Source organism: Xyrauchen texanus, chromosome 34, assembly GCF_025860055.1.
Source record: "Xyrauchen texanus isolate HMW12.3.18 chromosome 34, RBS_HiC_50CHRs, whole genome shotgun sequence".
Taxonomy (NCBI): domain Eukaryota; kingdom Metazoa; phylum Chordata; class Actinopteri; order Cypriniformes; family Catostomidae; genus Xyrauchen; species Xyrauchen texanus.
Genome location: NC_068309.1, coordinates 37,178,774 through 37,201,123, shown reverse-complemented (window position 1 = coordinate 37,201,123; position 22,350 = coordinate 37,178,774). Strand labels below are relative to the sequence as shown.

Below are 22,350 nucleotides of genomic sequence, written 5' to 3'. Positions count from 1 at the left end.
AATCCCTGATGCATCCATGTAAAAAAATAATAATTGATATTTGCTTGGGCGGCAGCAATGTTGGTCTCAAATCTATAAATACCAACCAAAGAAACTTTAATTGAGCTCTTCTTTAACTGCAAAAACATGGAGAATAATAATTTGAGCCATACATTTAACAGAATTGTCCTTCAAAAGACATGCAAAAGTTACCCAGTATTTTACGATAAAAATAAAAGAAAAAAAACATTTAAAATAAAAACATCATAACCAACTAAATTCAACTTGTAACATAAAGTTGTATTATTCAATGACATTACCTGCAAAAACATGGAGAATAATCATTTTGAGTCAAAAATGTAACTGAATTGTCCTTCAAAAGTGTCAGAGATGTAGGCTAAAAAAGACGTGCATAAGTTACACGTTGGTTTTACCTACAATAAAAACGAAATTAATCTCGTAACATGAAGTTTAGCATCATACACAAACTCTGTCATCGAATGATAACAGAGTGCATGGCTGAATGTTGTGAATGGTGGACAAATGCTGTAAAAAATATATATTTTAGAAGCTTTTCCCCCCACTAGTTGTGAAATGTACACAGTTAATTCATCAAGCTATTATGGACCAGTTCAAGCTGACAACACTGTGTGGACCAAAAGAGAATCCTACATGTGTTGATACATTACGCCTAAAAAGATTTAAAGGAATAGTTCACTCAAAATTTTTCATTTTTCATTTGCTGATAATTTACTCACCCTCAAGCCATCCACGATGTATATGACCTTCTTTCTTCATGAGAACAGGATTTATGATTTTTAGGAAAGTATCCCAGGTTTTTAGCTTCATCCAATGCAAGTGAATGGACACCAATTTTTGACGGTCCAAAAAACACACGTAGTCAGCATCAATGTAATCCACATGACAAAGAGGAGGCCTCTGCCAGAATGGCCTCTGTTGGAAGTGATCTCTCCAAAAAAGCTGAGAATACGATGGCCAACACAAGTGAGAGTGTGAGGAAACTTTCTAACAAATTACAAAGTAGTTGTAGACTTACAAATAAGTCTAAGGAGTTTAAAAAACATGTACAAGGTTTTGGCTACCCAGTAAAAGAGAGAACATCTGTGTTACAAAGAATGGCTGTTGAACGTTTCCTTGCTGTCACAGTTCAATCAGGTTTATTTTACAAACGGTTAATTTCTAAAAGTGTTGTTTACCATTCTTACAACAACAGCTCACTTACAAAAAGAAACAACTCAGTTGTGCAGTTGGAAGATGAGACCCTCTGTAAAGTCTTGAGTCTTGTGGCTTTTAAATCTGATACCTCTAATGCCTCCTACACACTACACAACTCTTCAAAGACGTCGGATTGTGGTACCGCATATTACACAACTGTGTAATGTCTTGTCATGTGTCTTGTCATGAAGTCGTAGCGTTTTCAAATTACACGAGGAATCGGTGACAGGGGTGAACACATTACAAAACATTTCACTATTGAAGAATCCCCAGCAACTCTGCCTGGACTCCAAATTGCGTTTCACAACAGAGTACATGAGAGAAATGGTACGAGATACGAAAACAAATGCATGATAATATGTTATGCATTTCAGAATATGATGTGTATGTTTTTAATCATATTTTATTGGTTACAATATGAAAAAGTACCTCCTACTGAAAAAATGTCTAGGTTACTATTGTAACCCATGTTCCCTGATGGAGGGAATGAGATGTTGTGTAAATTTAAGCAACACTAGGGTTCTTTCTTGAAGGCCTCGGTTACATCTCTGCCCTGCAAAAGCAAAAGACCTTAACTCACTAGAGTGTGAAACTGAGAAAAATGACTTTAAAGTTTCTGTTTTGTCCAGACAAAAGTATTATAGGTAGGACTCCCAAAATTTCACAACTAGTTGCTATACAGAAGAAATGTTTGTATGCAAAAAATCTTGAGCTCAAAATTGACCTTTGACCCTTGTTTGGCAGTTAATGTACTCTGCCTTTGTATCATGTGCCAAAAATCAGGAGTCATACAAAGGCAAAAGGCCGTAACTGACATATAATCAATATTTACTTGCTGTTCACCATACTTACATCCATTATAAGAACACCTAACCAAGGTCTAGTCATCATGGTATTTGTTTTAAATTATATAGAAGACCTTTGGTTGTTCCTATTTAGTGCTATAATGATCAGGATAGTGCGGCAACACTAACACAGTTAAACAGTATGACAGATAAGTTACTTTGCATTACAGTATGAATAAATACAATACATATTTTCACAATAAAGATAATTTAATTATAATTGAATACAAAGGTTAATTAAACGTTAGACCAATACATTAGATATTAGAGACTGCTCATTCCTCATCCTCCATGTTCACAGGCAGTGAGACCCAGAAGGCCGTTCTGCTGGAAGGCATAAGTGGACACAGTTTTTTAATAATTGCAATCTTCTTGCCCCCTTCAATCCCCCGGTCATGTGACCTGAGGAGAGAGGGTACATTAATGCTGAACTTCTTCTGGAGAAAGTCCAATTCAATGAAGCTTTCATCTGTGTGGGTGAGCTTGTAAAATAAACTCCTCGACCCACGTCGCAGCTGAATTTCAGCAATTTCACTCAACTTGTGGGCCGTCTTGACCTTCGTGGTGGAATGGCCATCCCTCCAATTCAGTACATTGGCATTTTTCATGTGTAAAGCCTCCACTTTTCCGGAGTTGGAAGTGGCCACTACACTAAAAAAGTCCTCATAGTCATAGACAGCACCGCCAGGCCTCCTCTTCATCTCCAGCTCTACACCATGGTGAAAACTGTCGGCGCTCATGAAGGTGTGTCCCTTCTCAAAGTACTTAATTGTGATATCCTCCCTTTCCGAGGTGGCAGAATTGATGGTGCAGACTAACGTACTCAACAGACACCAGTTCTTGTTCTGGGATGTACAATTGTCCACCCAGTAGATGCTGTGTCTGACATCTCGCTCTTTCTCCAATGCCATCACATAAGCTGATGCTATTTCTTGAGCACTTCTGCCCGCCATGCCCTCATGCCAGACCACAGAGATGGTGTGTTTTTATTCCCTTTCTTCCCCACTGAGGCAAAGGTCTCATGGTATGCCACTATACGCCGGGTGAAGATGGCAGTTTTAACTCCAGGCATGCGTGGCAACATAATAACCTTCTGGAGGTCCACACTCCTCACTGATGTGTCTCCCTGCCAGTCCTTCTCTGCATCAGCCTGATATGCGAGTCTGCCCTGCAAAGCAGAATTTTTATGTTTGTGCCAGCGCTCACATTCCAAGCAGTCCATGACATCGTCATCACAGGCATGTTCATGCTGTTCATGCAGCAAGCACTCCTCACATTCCTCCTCTCCAAGCTTTGTGAAGCTGATGTTTTTTTGCCGCACTGCTTTGCGATATGTTTCGTAGGAGCACCTGTTGCCCTTTTCCAGCCAGTCTGCATACATCAGTTTGATGCTAATGTCACTAGGGAGGTAGCGGCGATGGGGAGCATGTTCCCTCCGATAATGACTGACGGAAGGGTGAAAAGACTCAAAGTGATCCAACAATGGCTGCAGGTCCAGTTTGTTGCCCGGTGTGTGTCTCCCTCTTTGATCCTTTGGGATCCCCTCATTTCCCATTTCCCTTCTCATCACCGACAGGACCAGGCTGTCATTTGTTGGGTGGTACCCCAAAGTGGCCAAAAAGAAATTCTTGCAGACCTGCTGTGGAACCTGATCCTCATTTTTAAGCCTGTAAACAAAAGACCTGCTGCGCCGACTCGTTCCTTTGGGGACAAACAATCTTGCCGTTGGTAGCTGGGTTATGTTACAGAACATAAATGCACGTTTTTCAGTGTAGTCCATGTTCCAGTACATGACCCACATCTTCTTTCGCCATTCCTCACTAAATTTCTCTGAACATTTTCTCCTGCATTTCTGGCCACATGGTTCCCTCATCGGAGGGGCAGAGGTAGACAGGGCTCCATTGGTGTTGGAGGCAGGCAGAGTGCTGGGAGGAGGGCTCCGGTGGTGTTGGAGGCAGGCAGAGTGGCTGGGAGGAGGGCTCCGGTGGTGTTGGAGGCAGGCAGAGTGGCTGGGAGGAGGGCTCCGGTGGTGTTGGAGGCAGGCAGAGTGGCTGGGAGGAGGGCTCCGGTGGTGTTGGAGGCAGGCAGAGTGTCTGGGAGGAGGGCTCCGGTGGTGTTGGAGGCAGGCAGAGTGGCTGGGAGGAGGGCTCCGGTGGTGTTGGAGGCAGGCAGATTGGCTGGGAGGAGGGCTCCGGTGGTGTTGGAGGCAGGCAGACAGGCAGGCAGAGTGGCTGGGGAGAGGGCTCCGGTGGTGTTGGAGGCAGGCAGAGTGGCTGGGAGGAGGGCTCCGGTGGTGTTGGAGGCAGGCGGAGTGCCTGGGGAGAGTGCTCCGGTGGTGTTGGAGGCAGGCAGAGTGGCAGGCAGAGTGGCTGGGGAGAGGGCTCCAGTGGTGTTGGAGGCAGGCAGAGTGGCTGTGTCTGGACTACTGGAGAAATCCAAATGCGCATTTAAAGAGATATCAGGGGCACTGTTAAACAAGTCCTCTGAACCAAATTGCGGGAAACTGATGTCCAGACAGCTATCCAGGATTGCCCATGTTTTCATATCGTCTTCTCGAACACAGTAATCCTTAAAAGAGTCTGAAATGAAAATTATAATTAGAGAAATTATAATTAGAGACATGGAAATCTCAAAAATATGAATATAAGACATTATGACATTAATTTGAATGAATAGGCATACCATTGTCCAGAATTATCTTTTTTGTTGTGTTTGGTGCTTCTGGACCACATTGAATAGGCTTGTCCCCACAAGGTTCTGAAATTATATGAAAAAAAGGAGATGATTAATACTGGTATACTAGTCCTTCTATTAATAACAACAATTGCCATGATCCAGAGGGGCGCACAGTCTCCAAATAGCCAATTCAAGTGGTAGTGACGACCCCCTGTGGCTCATGGACTATATGCCATCTAATGCACGGATGGCAGAAGTTACGTTCATTTATATTTAAATTTCTTAGTTGATAGTTTTGCCCAACACAACACATTTTATATTTTGCATATAGGGACCTAACAAATCCCAAAAACAAAAACATACCCTCCATACTGGAGAAAACAAAATGCCCATGTTTACAAACAACCTACCTGTGAAAAGAGCAGCACCTTGTGACCAAGCTGGTCAATCAAATGTAACCCTTTAATTGTCACCATATCATATTTAGAACAATAATATCTTAGTAAAAATCTAAAGTAATATTGAAAAACGATATATCATGTGAAAGCTTACAATCTCTAGTTTTCATATTTGGTGGATGTTTTTTTTTTTTTTTTAAATAAATTACAGAGGAGCAGTAATTTATCAATTTGCAACAAGAATATTTAATATTCATTAGGCGTGTTTAGGCCTTTAAACATGAAAAATCATGAAAGATTGGTAGAAACCTGTTTTTATTGTATGTCAAGAGTTCAAAAAATAACACCAATTCAATTCTATTAAAAAAAATTCTCGATTTGTGATGCGTCTGCGAGCTATAAAGTTTATTAGAGGTTGAATTCAAATCAAATACTGCCAAACCACCCATACTACTTCTGAATAGGATGTCTACTTCATAAATTTAATGAAAATGATGGAAATACATGGTTCAGATCACTCAAAAAATATATGAAAATGGAGGGGCCCTTATATGGTCAGTAAGGAAGCAGCTGTCCATCTAGTAAAAAAGTTTTTTACTGCGCCCAAATAAAATCTTACTGAAAGCTCATTTTTTGAGATATCAACCTAAAATTTGGAACACAACTTGTCCATAGGTATATTTGACAAAGCATTCTTGAAATACAACCATTTAAGTTTGGATAGTGATTTTTATAGATGCGAAAAAAGGGGGAGGTTGACAGTTAAAGGGTTAAGTGCCACCAAACTGCTCAAGATGCTCAGTCAATGAACTTGACTTGGATTACTACTTTTTAATTCTGAGATAATATAGACAGAGTATACCGAAAAAGAAGTTGGAATTACTTTTACTATTTAGGTTAGCCTACTTTGTACGGACGTTAGCGATAACTAGCTGTAAAATCTGACGTGAACACCTGCAAGAAGGAAATATGGCTCAAACATGTATGGATTGTTGTGGATACAGCAGATGATGTGCATTGCTATGGATTATATCTTCTATGGATTATATCGGATTGCATGGAAAGGTAGGATGCCTCTGTATTTAATATTTGGTTTTCGGCATCTGATGTGAGGCGAGTGTCAGCGTCAACGTTAGCGCTAATTTACGTGACACAGATTAAATTTAGCTAGCTCCGGGCTGTCACTGACATTGACAGATCTGAACCATCGCCCTGAACGAAAATAACAACATTTATGACAACCCTTCACCTTGCTTTGTTTCTGATTGCATACTTGGAGCAGTTTGTCTGGCCAGCTAACTTAAGTGGTGGTATGTTGTTCTCACAAGCTAGCTGAATTAAGCAGAATACAATCGAAAATGTATAATGTTTTAATCAAATTCATAATCTTTTTGGTATGTTCTTACCTTGCTCTTGATGTCTGCGTTTCAAGGCCATCTCCACCAACATTTTTCCACGAGAGTAATGGGCCATTACGCTATCACAGAGTAATACAAACAGGCAGTCTACACTTTATTTCAAAGATGTGTGGTGTGTATGTTACGCGGTTTGGTGACAATAAAAGAGCGGCAATCTTTGACAGTATGACAAAGCCAGAGTACAGTAACATCACAGCGGCACCGTAACATCTCTCTTGATGCCAGGCGAAACAAAGTCAGAACACCTTAACTCAACTTCAGCGTGCCGGAACAAAGGCTAAGAGCTGTAACAACTGTTACAGCGTTCTGCTGTGGTTTCTCGTATGGTTTTGGATGTTACGGTTGTCATAGCCCTTTAATTTCTCGTTAAGACAATCAAATTGACTCACGATATTTATTCACATGATAAAGGAGGTCTTGAATACCCCAAAAATGACATTAACTCATTTTTGACCAAACATGATGTTACGGCGTTTTGCCTTTGTAGGGCAGATCTGAACTTGAGAAAAGACCAATGAGAAATTGGCAGACAGAATTTGCATGTCCCTCCCCCGGACATACGGGTATAATAGGAGGGAATCGTGCATCTGTCCATTCAGGTTTTTCACTGAGGAGACGAGAATGAGGTTTGGCCATTACAGTGGCTCAGTACAGCATTGTGGCCAGGGGGACACAACGTCTCGTTCCCTCCATCAGGGAACGGGGGCTACAATAGTAACCTAGACATCCCCCTTCTGTCACTCACTCAACGTTGTGTCGACTGAAGCGACACTAGGGTTCCCTATTCAATCACGCCATGCGCTGAAACATGTACGTGAACTGCTGATGGAGGTGCGGGCAGGCAGTTGCGTGCCAAAGCAGCAGGCTGCGTCAGACAGCACGTACCCTTTTCCTACACCCCATAAAAACATCATAAATTATTTAGTTCCCGGCATTCCTGAAGGGGGGAACAAGGGACATGCCAAGCATGGGAGCAGGCTGCGCCAGCCGTGCCTTTTCTCTCTCGCATAGAGTTTAAGCAGCTGGGGCCATTTAATGCTATAATACGCATCGGGGAAGGCGTTCTTTTCCAACTCCTATTCTTTCAGGGGAAAAATACCCCACGGAGACCACATCCTGCCCAAGCTGGGGGGAGGTTAAATGTGGCGAATACGTGACATGGGTTTTCAGGCCACATGTGGAAGTGGCGTGGTGGTAGATCCTACCTAGAAAGGGAGGAGTTACTACAAACACAGTGACCGGGGGGCAGGAGGGACTGCCCAAGGGAGACGCGGGTCTGCCAAGAGGGGGACCGTACCGCAGAAAATACATACAGGGGGATTAATCTGTGATGGCCAAACCCTGGCGGCAAGAGATTTCCCTTCCGACCCTCCACCCGGGGGATGGAGTGGTCCAGATACCAACTCCGTAGCGGCCATCTTGCTCCTTGGTTTAATCGTCTCAGGAACGCTTGGGAGCCTTCTGGGTCCCGGTAGTGGTTCGTGAGATGGGGGCGTCAGCTTCCTGCGGGGAGCTCTATGCTGGGACTGAGAGCTGGGCCCAGGCTGAAGCGAAGCTGCCTGTTGTTTAAAAGCAGCAGACAGATTTGGAATCACAGACAGGTCCAGATATTTAACATTCTAGATATCTTGCTGACATCGGCAACGTGTCTGCGCTTCTCTCAAATCGTGTCTTTGATAGTTCGTACATTGCATTTTTTACTCACGGGAGCTATTTGCCTACGATTGCAGACTTTTGTCTGCGATCTCCACAAAACTGTCAGCGAGCGAAAATCGGGCTTAAAATCGTGTAGTGTAAACTCGGCATTACTCAGGTCAAAAGACAAAATGTATGTTAATAGAATGCCAAAAAATATTAAAAGGGACTAATAATATTTCTAGACATGTGGCTGATATTCAAGTGCATATGTACTACTGAATTGTAATTTCTTGTTATTGTTTTGTATGAATTGCAATGACATGTTACTAATATCGGTTTCCTGATTTTCGATATCCATGTGCAAATTGCATGAATGGAGAGTGATACTTGGTCAAGCTAAGAAATGCAAAAATAAAACGTTTAGTTTTACAAGAGTTCTACTCTTGTTTATTGATTCTGTATGAAGAATATACTGCACATGTAAACTCAGTATCAGTGTAATGCAAACATGTGCATAATGTATTTAAAATGTTAAAATTATGTTTCAAAGAAGATTATTTTATATTAATCTTCTAGTAGTGCATTAGAAACCTCTGTTGTAATGAGTTCTATATGATAAGTCAAGTCAAGTGGTTTTTATTGTCGTTCAACCATGTACAGTTAGTAAAGTACACAGTGAAACGAGACAACATTCCTCCAGGACCATGGTGCTTCATAAAACACCATAGGACAAACACAGAACCACATGAGACTACATAGACTAATTAACATACCTACATAAAGTGCACGTGCAAACGTGTGCAAAACGTATGGGACAGTACAATAAATTACTAAAAATTAACAGGACAATAGGCACAGTGAGAGACAGTGCAGCACCAACCAGTACACAGTATTGCAAAAAGATCACAGTTTCTAAAAATGCCAAATGTAAACATAACATACTATGAGATAGTGTTCTATGGACATAGCAGTTATTGAGGTAGCAGCCAGGTATAAAGTGACAATAATTAAAGTGCAACTCAGGACACGTGTGTGTGTGTCAGTCCAGTCTCTGAGTATTGAGGAGTCTGATGGCTACGGGGAAGAAGCTGTTACACAGTCTGGCCGTGAGGGCCCGAATGCTTCGGTACCTCTTGCCAGACAGCAGGAGGGTGAAGAGTTTGTGTAAGGGGTGTGTGATGCTGGTTGCTTTGCGGATGCAGTGTTTTTTGTAAATGTCTTTGATGGAGACCCGATGATTTTCTCAGCTGTCCTCACTATCCTCTGCAGGGCTTTGCGGTCCGAAATGGGGCAAGTCCCAAACTAGGCAGAGATGCAGCTGCTCAGGATGCTCTCAATAGTCCCTCTATAGAATGTAGTGCCTTCAAGGAAAGTAGAGATGCTGCTGGGCTTTCTTGGCAATAGAGCTGGTGTTGAGGGATCAGGTGAGGTTCTCCGCAAGGTGAACACCAAGGAATTTGGTGCTCTTGACAATCTTCACAGAGGAGCTGTCGATGTTCAGCAGAGAGTGGTCACTCTGTGCTCTATTAAAGTCGACAACCATCTCTTTTGTTTTGTCCACATTCAGAGACAGGTTGTTAGCTCTACACCAGTCTGTTAGCCGCTGCACCTCCTCTCTGTATGCTGACTCCTCGTTCTTGCTGATGAGACCCACCACGGTCACGTCATCGGCAAACTTAATGATGTGGTTCGAGCTGTGCATTGCTGCACAGCCGTGAGTCAGCAGAGTGAACAGCAGTGGACTGAGCACACAGCCCTAGGGGGCCACAGTGCTCAGTGTGGTGGTGGTGGAGATGCTGTTCCCGATCCGGACTGACTGAAGTCTCCCAGTCAGAAAATCCAGCATCCAGTTGCAGAGGGAGGTGTCCAGGCCCAGCAGGTTCAGCTTTCCAATCAGGTGCTGAGGAATGATTGTGTTGAATGCTGAGCTGAAGTCTATGAACAGCATTCGAACGTATGAGTCCTTTTTATCTAGGTGGGTGAGGGCCAGATGGAGGGTGGTGGTGATGGCGTCATCTATTGAACGGTTGAGACACTACGCAAACTGCAGTGGGTTTAGTGAGGGGGGCAGCTGGGTCTTAATGTGCCTCATGACAAGCCTCTCGAAGCACTTCATGATGATGGGTGTGAGTTGCGACGGGACGGTAGTCATTGAGGCAGGACACTGAACTGCATGGGGATGATGGTGGTGGTGTTGAAGCACGTTGGAACGACGGCACTGCTCAGAGAGATGTTGAAAATGTCGGTAAGAACATCTGTATGCTGGTCTGCACATCCTCTGAGCACCCTGCCAGGAATGTTGTCAAGGCCAGCAGCCTTCTGTGGGTTGACTCTACGTAGAGTTTTCCTCACATCAGCCGTGGTAAGACAGAGCACCTGGTCGTTGGGAGGAGGGGGGACTTCCTCACCACCACGTCGTTCTGCGCCTCAAACCGAGCATAGAAGTCGTTCAGTGCATCTGGAAGGGAGGCATCTTTGTCACAGGCAACTGATGTTGTCCTGTAGTTGGTGATGGCCTGAATGCCCTGCCACATGCGCCGTGTGTTGCTGCTCTCCTGGGAGAGTTTGTCCCTCACTGTTCTTAGGGCAGCCTTGTCGCCTGCTCTAAAGGCTGAGTCTCAGATCCTCAGCAGCGCACGCACCTCCGCAGTCATCCACGGCTTCTGTTTGGAGTGTGTGGTGATGGTCTTGGAGGGTGACATCATCAATGCACTTGTTGATGTAGCTGGTCACTGATGCTGTGTATTCCTCCAAGTTGGTAGAGTCGCCATATGTTGCTGCCTCCCTGAACATGTGCCAGTCAGTACACTCAAAACAGTCCTGAAGAGTTTTGTGCATCTCACGAGCAGTCTGTATGCTGGAATTAGCATAACAGACATGTGGTCTGAGTAGCTGAGGTGGGGGTGGGACTCCGCCCGGTACGTGCCTGGAATGTTTGTGTAAACAAAATCAAGCGTGTTCGACCCCTCTCATTCCAAAGTCCACATACTCATGAAATTTAGGGAGCACTGTCTTGAGATTTGTATGGTTGAAATCTTCGGCGACAATAAACAGTCTGTCTTGGTGAGTGTTCTGCAGTTCGCTCATAGCCCCATACAGTTCACCGAGCGCTTCCTTAGCGTTACCGCTGGGGGGAATGTAAACTCCGGTTATAATAACAGTGATGACAGTCACAAGCTCCACCAGCGATGAGCAGTAGTCTCTAGTTACTGCTCATCGCTGGTGGAGCTTGTGACTGTTAGATGCAGACCTTTTTATTTAGCATAGAGTTATTGCACCATTCCGTGTTGATGTAAACACACAAGCCACCACCATGAGTCTTACCGCACAGAGCAGCATTTCTATCAGCATGAAACGAGGCGAGCCCATCTAGCTGAAGACGGGGTCCGGAACTCTGTCGCTGAGCCACGTCTCCGTGAAAACAAAGACGCAGCAGTCTCTAAGCTCATGCTGCGTAGTCTGCTGGAGTCGGATGTAGTCCAGTTTATTGTCCACGGAGCAAACATTTGAGAGCAGGATAGACAGGAGAGTCGGCCGGCTAGGGTTTGTTTTTAGCCTAGCGTTGACCCCCACCCTCTTCCCGCGCTTTTGCTTCCTCGCACACCTCTTACGACGTCCCCTCCCCCGTTCACCGGCATCAGACGCCGCCGAGGACTGGAGGCCTGGTCAGCAAGCTGAGTTTGCGTAGCTTCTCCTGCAGATCATCATGCAGCCTGGTTGTTGCATGAATCTTATATTTTAGCAGTGTCTGGCGATTGTAGACACGAACACCGGTTTACAGTGTTCTAAACACCTTCCTGTAATCATACATGTGTCTGAATCATGTTTATTTGTTCTCTAAAGATTTAAAATTATGAGGTTTATTTGTTGTTGTTATATGTGCACTTTGTTTTCAGAGGTTGATTAAATGATCTAATGCTTAATCGTCAGTTTGTTGCTTGGAATTATTGAATAATAATGAGTTTTTTTGTAATTAACATTTTTAATGATTCAGATGCACATGACAGAGAAAAACTCAACACATATACGAAGAATCAACATTTTACATTTAAGCCCCATTAATACAATATCACTTTGACCCACAATGAACACCCCTGTGGTCCCACATAATAACACACACACACACACACACACACACACACACACACACACACACACACACACACACACACACACACACACACACACACACACACACACACACACACACACACACACACACACACGTTTGGTTTCCATGTTTTATGGGGACTTTCCATAGACATAATGGTTTTTATACTGTACAAACTTTATATTCTATCCCCTAAACCTAACCCTACCCCTAAACCTAACCCTCACAGAAAACTTTCTGCATTTTTACATTTTCAAAAAACATAATTTAGTATGATTTATAAGCTGTTTTCCTCATGGGGACCGACAAAATGTCATTTGGTCCCCACAAAGTGATAAATACACACTCACACACACACACACACACACACACACACACATACATACACACAATCCAATGAAAATAAATAAAATAAAACTAATTAATAAATAAAATTAGCGCTGTTAATTCAGTGCGATTAATTTGAATAAAAATAACGTGTTAAAAAAATTACAGAATATGGAAGATTCCTGAGAAATGCAAGCTTGTAGTACCACCTGTTTACTCCAGAGGACAGTAAGTGAAACTTCAGCTGCATGGCAATGCGCAGTTTATACAGTGAAGAAAAACACCCTTAAGGAGCAAAATAACATAAACATGCATTCTTGCGTATTTAACTTGACACATTGATATAAAAATGTTATGTTTATCACGCAAAGCATCCGAGACGCTACACAAGCATGTCTGACGCAGATTTTCATTGACGGGTCCTTAAACAAGCCATCATAATAAATCTCAAACTGATTGACAAATTCACTTGTGAAATGGATTGCTGTGAACAGTATGCCAATGATTGGTTTATGTTCAATAATATGGTAGTAAACAATACATTTTGTATTGTCTTAATGATGAACTCTTCTGCCACAAGAATGTAATGCATTTTAATTATCTGAATATTTGTTATTTTATTTATTTATATATATATATATATATATATATATATATATATATATATATACTTTTTTATATTTAAAGATAACTATGTATAATTTTTTCATCATTATATATTGAATTATATTTATATGAGGGGCTATTTGTACATGCGATTAATCACGATTAATTCATTGGGACACCATGTAATTAATTTGATAAAAATGTTTAATCGATTGACAGCCCTAAATAAAATAAAAATAAACATACATGTTTAAAAAAAAACTACACTCTCCACATCCCCTCCCCAACAGTCCCTCCAAAAACTTATTATTTGCCCCATTTTTAACAAAGAAGTCCCTAAACCCCAGACTTCTACTTACCACTTCCTCAAATGCAGCTACCCTCCCCATTTCCACACAATCCGAAAAAGAGGGTGCTCCACTTGACTTCCAACCCCTTCAAATTACTTGCCTGCCAATCATGAGACTGGTCAGAACCCAATTATTGATGTGATTATCCCCCAAATGCATGACCGCCCAATCACCCAAAATACAGAGTCTGGGACAAAGCACAATTTCAACATTCAAAACATTACACAAATACTTCTGAACATTTAACCAAAAATCTTGGATCTTAGCACACCCCCAAAAGACATGGGTAGTGTCTCCAACTTCTGATTGGCATCGCCAGCAGGTGGGTGTGTCTTTAAGACCAAGTTCATTGCATCTCTAGATACAGACTTGACATTTTTCAGAATCTTAATCTACACTCCATTCTCCAATACCAAATTCAAATCTTTCTCCCTTAATTAAAGCTCCATTCCCCAGACTCTGAGTTAGCAGGGAGTAGTACACTGATGACTCGTGCTCTTTTCCAAAAGCAGCATTCACCTCTCCCAAAGCACCTGCCACCTTAGGGGGGTGTGTGCTACTCCCAAAAGCAGCACAGAGCATGTGGCACAGCTGTAAATACCTATAAATCGCAAAATGATGACCCAATCACTCTCATATAGGTTGCAGAGTGCAGTAACCCCCCTCAAAATCCACTCTGACCAGCAGAATGGGGACTTGTTGATACATAATTTGGGGTTCAGCCATATGCTTGAGGCAACATTTAAATAAATGTCCGAATTAAATACTCTGGACACTCTTGTCCAAATAACGTGCAAATGTGAAATAACGGGGTGTGACTTAACTTCTCCATTAAAGAAAGGCTTTGCAGTGGCAAAATAGGGGCAAGAAATTCCTGTTCAATAGAAAACCAAGGAGGGGCTCTTTCAGGTGGAAGCGACAAATGAGCAAAATGCCTACGAACAAACACATAAAAATAAAACAAAATCTTGGGTAGGCCTAGCCCACCTTTGTCAATCGGCCTATGTAACTTGTTGAAATGTAGTCTGGGACGCTTACCATTCCAAATAAAGGACTTCACTATGCTATCAAATTGCTTGAAATAAGAGAGGGAAACATCTATAGGGAGTGACTGTAGTAGGTAGTTGAATTTTGGAATACATTTCATTTTAATAACATTAACCTTCCCTATCATCTATAAATGTAATGAAGCCCACCTGTCAGACTAAATCAGACAAATTTGCTAGGAATAAAATACCCAAATACTTAATGCCCTATTTGGGCCACTGGAAGGCACACGGCCGAAAAGCCGTTACTGGGCAGTATGTTATGCGCCACACCTCTGTGTGTCAAAAATAAGATTATACAGACCACATTCCAACATTATTGCAACAACCAAACACCTGAATGCCCTCCTGAACAAAACAAACAGAAACAAAATGTGCTCATTAACCCCGTGCACGACAGCGCAAACAGGCATCAATCCCTCTAAACTCAAAAGGTCCATGTACGCATACCAGAACCCCCATGACAACTTTGCCTTCAGATTGGGAAGATATGGGGTGGACATGTTTTCTTTAGTGCTGGCTCAAGTAAGAGTAAGGGGGTCATTATACTGATAAATAAACATCTACAATTCAAATGTCTAAGATGTCTAAAATGTCCTTATGATCCTTGAGCATAGTGAAGCAAAAGTGTGTGAACACTGAAACAATCCACATGTTATTCCTTCGGCTCCTATTTTCCAAATCTTCTAGTTGTTCTAAAAAATGTTCCATGACTATTTTGGTCGTGTGCGGATTAACGGATAATTCCCTTTCTGGCAACTCCAGATAATCGATCCGTTTGCGAGAAGCAGATGTATGAATCACGAGTTCTGCGCACTTTGCTGTTTTTTTTATTTATTATTTTCATGTTATAATCCAGTGAGATTCGATGCCCCCAGTTACGTATTTGTTCTTTGAGGTAAACATGGCAAAGAATTCAAAATCCTCAGGCTCTGGAGACATTAAAAGACACATACATTCTCAAGATGAAACCTCTGGGCCTGCAGACTGGGGACTTGATTTATAAAGCAGGTCGGGAGAAGAAATTCAGCGTCAACTGTCCAACATCTCGGTGATGCTGACTAAGGTTGTTGCTGACTCGGAGGATCTCGCTGTAATACGTCGTTCGATTAAGGTGATGGATAATAAATTCTCTGAATTGGTCAGAAGAGTGGCAGGTTTTGAGAAATGGATCGATTATCTAGAGTCATTGGAAAGGGAATCGTCTGCTCATCCGACAACGTCCAAAACAGACTTGGAATACAATTTAGAAAAACTGGGATATTTAAAAAATATGAGCTGAAAGGAATAACAAATGGATGGTTGGAATTCCTGAACATGAAGAAGGCAGGGATATGGTGAAATTCCTTGATGAACTCTTCCCGAGTCTGCTCAACATAACAGGCCATAAGCTGGAAATCGAGCGAGCTCACAGAGTCACAGCTAACAGATCTGCTGAGGGAGATAGGCCCCAATAAATCCTGGCCACATTTCTGACATCATTCGAGAAGTGTGTGGTATAGTGGGCTAAAGTACATAACTGTTAATCAGAAGGTTGATGGTTTGATCCCCACAGCCACCACCATTGTGTACTTGAGCAAGGCACTTAAATCCAGGTAGCTCTGGGTGGATTGTTTCTGTAATAAGTGCACTGTTAGTTGCTTTGGGTAAAAGCGTCTGCCAAATGCATAAATGTAAATATAAAGATCTCGTGTTGCACCAGGCAAGAATCACAATATTTTCTTGTTCCCGGACTTTGCGAATTCGACAAGAGATAAACGTGATGGGTTCAAGGAATGTAAGAAACTCTTGCCTCAACGGAAGATCGCTTTTGCATTGATTTTTCCGGCCAGACTGAGAATAGAAACGAAGGATGGCAGCAAAGTATTTACATGTACCAAACAGGCTCTCTCCTTCATAAATACATTGGAGTGAGTAAGACATTTTATGTTTCTTATATTAGTGGACTGACTCACTGTTCAGTGACTCAATTGTCTGAGGAAAATGGCTGCCATTTTTGTTTCTTTTTCCATTGGCTCCGGGTCCGATTCCCGGCCAATGCATGTAAATGTTACATTATGTCAGATACTTGGCTGTTATGGCTGCTTGTTCAAGGTGTTTCAATTGAGACGTTCAAAAAATTGGTAGTTCAACACCATCACAATAGCTTCTCTTTAAACTTTGCCTTCATCTCTACTAGACATTCGGTTTGGCAAGTTGCTTTCAACAACTGTGAAAAGCATGTTCATTGATGGTTCAGTGGTAAATGTCTTTCTTTTTACCAGGTCCGATTCTTGGGCAATGCAAGTTACATGTGTGGGGTTGTACCAGGGAACTTCCTGTGAAAGCTGTCTGTCCTTATTGTGATATACATTTTTCTCTCATTATATTTGTGAGTTGAGGATGTTGTCAGAAAACGTGTCTATGTTACTTGAAATAAGAAGTGTTTGCATTATGCACAAAGGATGTATGTTGTCAGGGGAAATGTTATGATACATTCTTAGCTGCTTTTTAGCATTTGAGTACAAGGTTGATTCCCTATCAATGTGGATGCCTGTATTCCTGAATGAGGTCTTGAGCCATAACCCTAACATGAACATTTAGAAAACTGTATGCAACTTCAGCAAGCATTGGTGGTTCAGTGGTAGAATTCTTGCCTGCCACGCGGGAGACCCGGGTCCGATTCCCAGCCAATGCATATAAATGGTACATTATGCCAGAATGTTACATTATGCCAGGTACTTGGCTGTTATGGCTGCTTCTTCAAGGTGTTTCAATTGAGACGTTCAAAAAATTGGTAGTTCAACACCATCACAATAGCTTCCCTTTAAACTTTGCCTTCATCTCTACTTGACATTCGGTTTGGCAAGTTGCTTTCAACAACTGTGAAAAGCATGTTCATTGATGGTTCAGTGGTAAATGTCTTTCTTTTTACCAGGGTCTGATTCCTTGCCAAATGCATGTGAATGTTACATTATGCCAGATTCTTGGCTGTTATGGCTGCTTCTTCAAGGTGTTTCAATTGAGACGTTCAAAAAATTGGTAGTTCAACACCATCACAATAGATTCTCTTTAAAATTTGCCTTCAACTCTACTTGACATTCGGTTTGGCAAGTTGCTTCCAACAACTGTGAAAAGCATGTTCATTGATGGTTCAGTGGTAAATGTCTTTGTTTTTACCAGGTCCGATTCTTGGGCAATGCAGGTGAATGTTACATTATGCCAGATTCTTGGCTGTTATGGCTGCTTCTTCAAGGTGTTTCAATTGAGACGTTCAAAAAATTGGTAGTTCAACACCATCACAATAGATTCTCTTTAAAATTTGCCTTCAGCTCTACTAGACATTCGGTTTGGCAAGTTGCTTTCAACAATTGTGAAAAGCATGTTCATTGATGGTTCAGTGGTAAATGTCTTTCTTTTTACCAGGTCCGATTCTTGGGCAATGCAAGTTACATGTGTTGGGTTGTACCAGGGAACTTCCTGTGAAAGCTGTCTGTCCTTATTGTGCTATACATTTTTCTCTCATTATATTTGTGAGTTGAGGATGTTGTCAGAAAAAGTGTCTATGTTACTTGTAATAAGAAGTGTTTGCATTATGCACAAAGGATGTATGTTGTCAGGGGAAATGTTATGATACATTCTTAGCTTCTTTTTAGCATTTGAGTGCAAGGTTGATTCCCTATCAATATGGATGCCTGCATTCCTGAATGAGGTCTCCAGCCGTAACCCCAACATGAACATTTAGAAAACTGTATGCAACTATAGCAAGCATTGGTGGTTCAGTGGTAGAATTCTCGCCTGCCACGCGGGAGACCCGGGTCTGATTCCTGGCCAATGCATATAAATGGTACATTATGCCAGGTACATGGCTGTTATGGCTGCTTGTTCAATTGAGACGTTCAAAAAATTGGTAGTTCAACACCATCACAATAGCTTCCCTTTCAACTTTGCCTTCATCTCTACTAGACATTCGGTTTGGCAAGTTGCTTTCAACAACTGTGAAAAGCATGTTCATTGATGGTTCAGTGGTAAATGTCTTTCTTTTTACCAGGGTCTGATTCCTGGCCAATGCATGTGAATGTTACATTATGCCAGATTCTTGGCTGTTATGGCTGCTTGTTCAAGGTGTTTCAATTGAGAAGTTCTAAAATTTGGTAGTCCAATACCATCACAATAGATTCTCTTTAAAATTTGCCTTCATCTCTACTAGACATTCGGTTTGGCAAGTTGCTTTCAACAACTGTGAAAAGCATGTTCATTGATGGTTCAGTGGTAAATGTCTTTGTTTTTACCAGGTCCGATTCTTGGGCAATGCAAGTTACATGTGTTGGGTTGTACCAGGGAACTTCCTGTGAAAGCTGTCTGTCCTTATTGTGCTATACATTTTTCTCTCATTATATTTGTGAGTTGAGGATGTTGTCAGAAAAAGTGTCTATGTTACTTGTAATAAGAAGTGTTTGCATTATGCACAAAGGTTGTATGTTGTCAGGGGAAATGTTATGATACATTCTTAGCTGCTTTTTAGCATTTGAGTGCAAGGTTGATTCCCTATCAATGTGGATGCCTGTATTCCTGAATGAGGTCTTGAGCCATAACCCTAACATGAACATTTAGAAAACTGTATGCCGCTATCGCAAGCATTGGTGGTTCAGTGGTAGACTTCTTGCCTCCCACGCGGGAGACCTGGGTCCGATTCCTGGCTAATGCATGTAAATGTTACATTATGCCAGGTACTTGGCTGCTTGTGCAAGGTGTTTCAATTGAGACGTTCAAAAAATTGGTAGTTCAACACCATCACAATAGCTTCTGTTTAAACTTTGCCTTCATCTCTACTAGACATTCGTTTTGGCAAGTTGCTTCCAACAACTGTGAAAAGCATGTTCATTGATGGTTCAGTGGTAAATGTCTTTGTTTTTACCAGGTCCGATTCTTGGGCAATGCAAGTTACATGTGTTGGGTTGTACCAGGGAACTTCCTGTGAAAGTTTTCTGTCCTTATTCTGATATACATTTTTCTCTCATTATATTTGTGAGTTGAGGATGTTGTCAGAAAAAGTGTCTATGTTACTTGTAATAAGAAGTGTTTGCATTATGCACAAAGGATGTATGTTGTCAGGGGAAATGTTATGATACATTCTTAGCTGCTTTTTAGCATTTGAGTGCAAGGTTGATTCCCTATCAATGTGGATGCCTGTATTCCTGAATGAGGTCTTGAGCCATAACCCTAACATGAACATTTGTATGCACCTATCGCAAGCATTGGTGGTTCAGTGGTAGAATTCTTGCCTCCTACGCGAGAGACCCGGGTCTGATTCCTGGCCAATTCATGTAAATGTTACGTTATGCCAGGTACTTGGCTGTTATGGCTGCTTGTTCAAGGTGTTTAAATTGAGACGTTCAAAAAATTGGTAGTTCAACACCATCACAATAGCTGCTCTTTAAACTTTGCCTTCATCTCTACTAGACATTCGGTTTGGCAAGTTGCTTTCAACAACTGTGAAAAGCATGTTCATTGATGGTTCAGTGGTAAATGTCTTTATTTTTACCAGGGTCTGATTCCTGGCCAATGTATGTGAATATTACATTATGCCAGATTCTTGGCTGTTATGGCTGCTTCTTCAAGGTGTTTCAATTGAGACGTTCAAAAAATTGGTAGTTCAACACCATCACAATAGATTCTCTTTAAAACTTGCCTTCAACTCTACTTGACATTCGGTTTGGCAAGTTGCTTCCAACAACTGTGAAAAGCATGTTCATTGATGGTTCAGTGGTAAATGTCTTTCTTTTTACCAGGGTCTGATTCCTGGCCAATGCATGTGAATGTTACATTATGCCAGATTCTTGGCTGTTATGGCTGCTTCTTCAAGGTGTTTCAATTGAGACGTTCAAAAAATTGGTAGTTCAACACCATCACAATAGATTCTCTTTAAAATTTGTCTTCATCTCTACTAGACATTCGGTTTGGCAAGTTGCTTTCAACAATTGTGAAAAGCATGTTCATTGATGGTTCAGTGGTAAATGTCTTTGTTTTTACCAGGTCCGATTCTTGGGCAATGCAAGTTACATGTGTTGGGTTGTACCAGGGAACTTCCTGTGAAAGCTGTCTGTCCTTATTGTGCTATACATTTTTCTCTCATTATATTTGTGAGTTGAGGATGTTGTCAGAAAAAGTGTCTATGTTACTTGTAATAAGAAGTGTTTGCATTATGCACAAAGGATGTATGTTGTCAGGGGAAATGTTATGATACATTCTTAGCTGCTTTTTAGCATTTGAGTGCAAGGTTGATTCCCTATCAATGTGGATGCCTGCATTCGTGAATGAGGTCTTGAGCCATAACCCTAACATGAACATTTAGAAAACTGTACACAGCTATCGCAAGCATTGGTGGTTCAGTGGTAGAATTCTTGCCTCCCACGCGGGAGACCCGGGTCTGATTCCCGGCCAATGCATGTAAATGTAACATTATGCCAGAATGTTACATTATGCCAGGTACTTGGCTGTTATGGCTGCTTGTTCAAGGTGTTTCAATTGAGACGTTCAAAACATTGGTAGTTCAACACCATCACAATAGCTCCCCTTTAAACTTTGCCTTCATCTCTACTAGACATTCGGTTTGGCAAGTTGCTTTCAACAACTGTGAAAAGCATGTTCATTGATGGTTCAGTGGTAAATGTCTTTCTTTTTACCAGGGTCTGATTCTTGGCCAATGCATGTGAATATTACATTATGCCAGGTACTTGGCTGTTATGGCTGCTTGTTCAAGGTGTTTAAATTGACACGTTCAAAAAATTGGTAGTTCAACACCATCACAATAGATTCTCTTTAAAATTTGCCTTCAACTCTACTTGACATTCGGTTTGGCAAGTTGCTTCCAACAACTGTGAAAAGCATATTCATTGATGGTTCAGTGGTAAATGTCTTTCTTTTTACCAGGGTCTGATTCCTGGCCAATGCATGTGAATGTTACATTATGCCAGATTCTTGGCTGTTATGGCTGCTTGTTCAAGGTGTTTCAATTGAGAAGTTCTAAAATTTGGTAGTCCAATACCATCACAATAGATTCTCTTTAAAATTTGACTTCATCTCTACTAGACATTCGGTTTGGCAAGTTGCTTTCAACAACTGTGAAAAGCATGTTTGTTGATGGTTCAGTGGTAAATGTCTTTGTTTTTACCAGGTCCGATTCTTGGGCAATGCAAGTTACATGTGTGATTCTGCAAGTTACATGGGTAGATTCTGGGGCTAGCAATTTTACTATACGATCATGTGACTTGCCATGTGTCCCAAAATTGACAGGTTCAGTGCATAAAGAGCACTTTGGCCTAGGGCCATTTGATTTCTGAAAAATTCACAGTGCCCTTAGAGTATGAGTCAAAGGAGAAGGGAGAACATTTAAACATAGTTTTGTGTTCACCAGTCGTACCTCTAATGGCCAGAGATTTAATGTGTGAATTAAATTTGACCCTTACTTCCTTTGGAAGATAAATATGTTGTTCTAAATTTGAACTGCAGTGGGCTTATGAAGGGTGTGTGAAAAATGATGATTGTGCAAAAATGATCTTGAAATTGGCAAAGGATCGAACAATGTCATTTAACACAGAAAATATGATTCCTGACCAATTGCATTGCACGTCACATGTCGTAATTGAACGTGAACTATAATCTGAGGAGGGATGGTTTAGCTGGGTAGAAAAATGAGACTGTGAGGCTTGATAAGAATTTCTGGTCAGAAAATATGTGT

The 22,350-nt window shown here is 41.6% G+C and overlaps 3 non-coding genes across 3 annotated transcripts; all 3 read left to right on the top strand.

The window, feature by feature from the left end:
* The first annotated feature begins 17,236 nt into the window (after positions 1-17,236).
* Positions 17,237-17,307, top strand: trnag-gcc (transfer RNA glycine (anticodon GCC)). The gene has a single exon. It is a non-coding gene; the product is annotated as a tRNA-Gly (tRNA).
* Positions 17,308-18,377: 1,070 nt separating this feature from the next.
* On the top strand, positions 18,378-18,448 carry trnag-gcc (transfer RNA glycine (anticodon GCC)). Its single transcript has one exon. It is a non-coding gene; the product is annotated as a tRNA-Gly (tRNA).
* A 2,539-nt stretch (positions 18,449-20,987) lies between these two features.
* Positions 20,988-21,058, top strand: trnag-ccc (transfer RNA glycine (anticodon CCC)). The gene has a single exon. It is a non-coding gene; the product is annotated as a tRNA-Gly (tRNA).
* Positions 21,059-22,350: the final 1,292 nt, after the last annotated feature.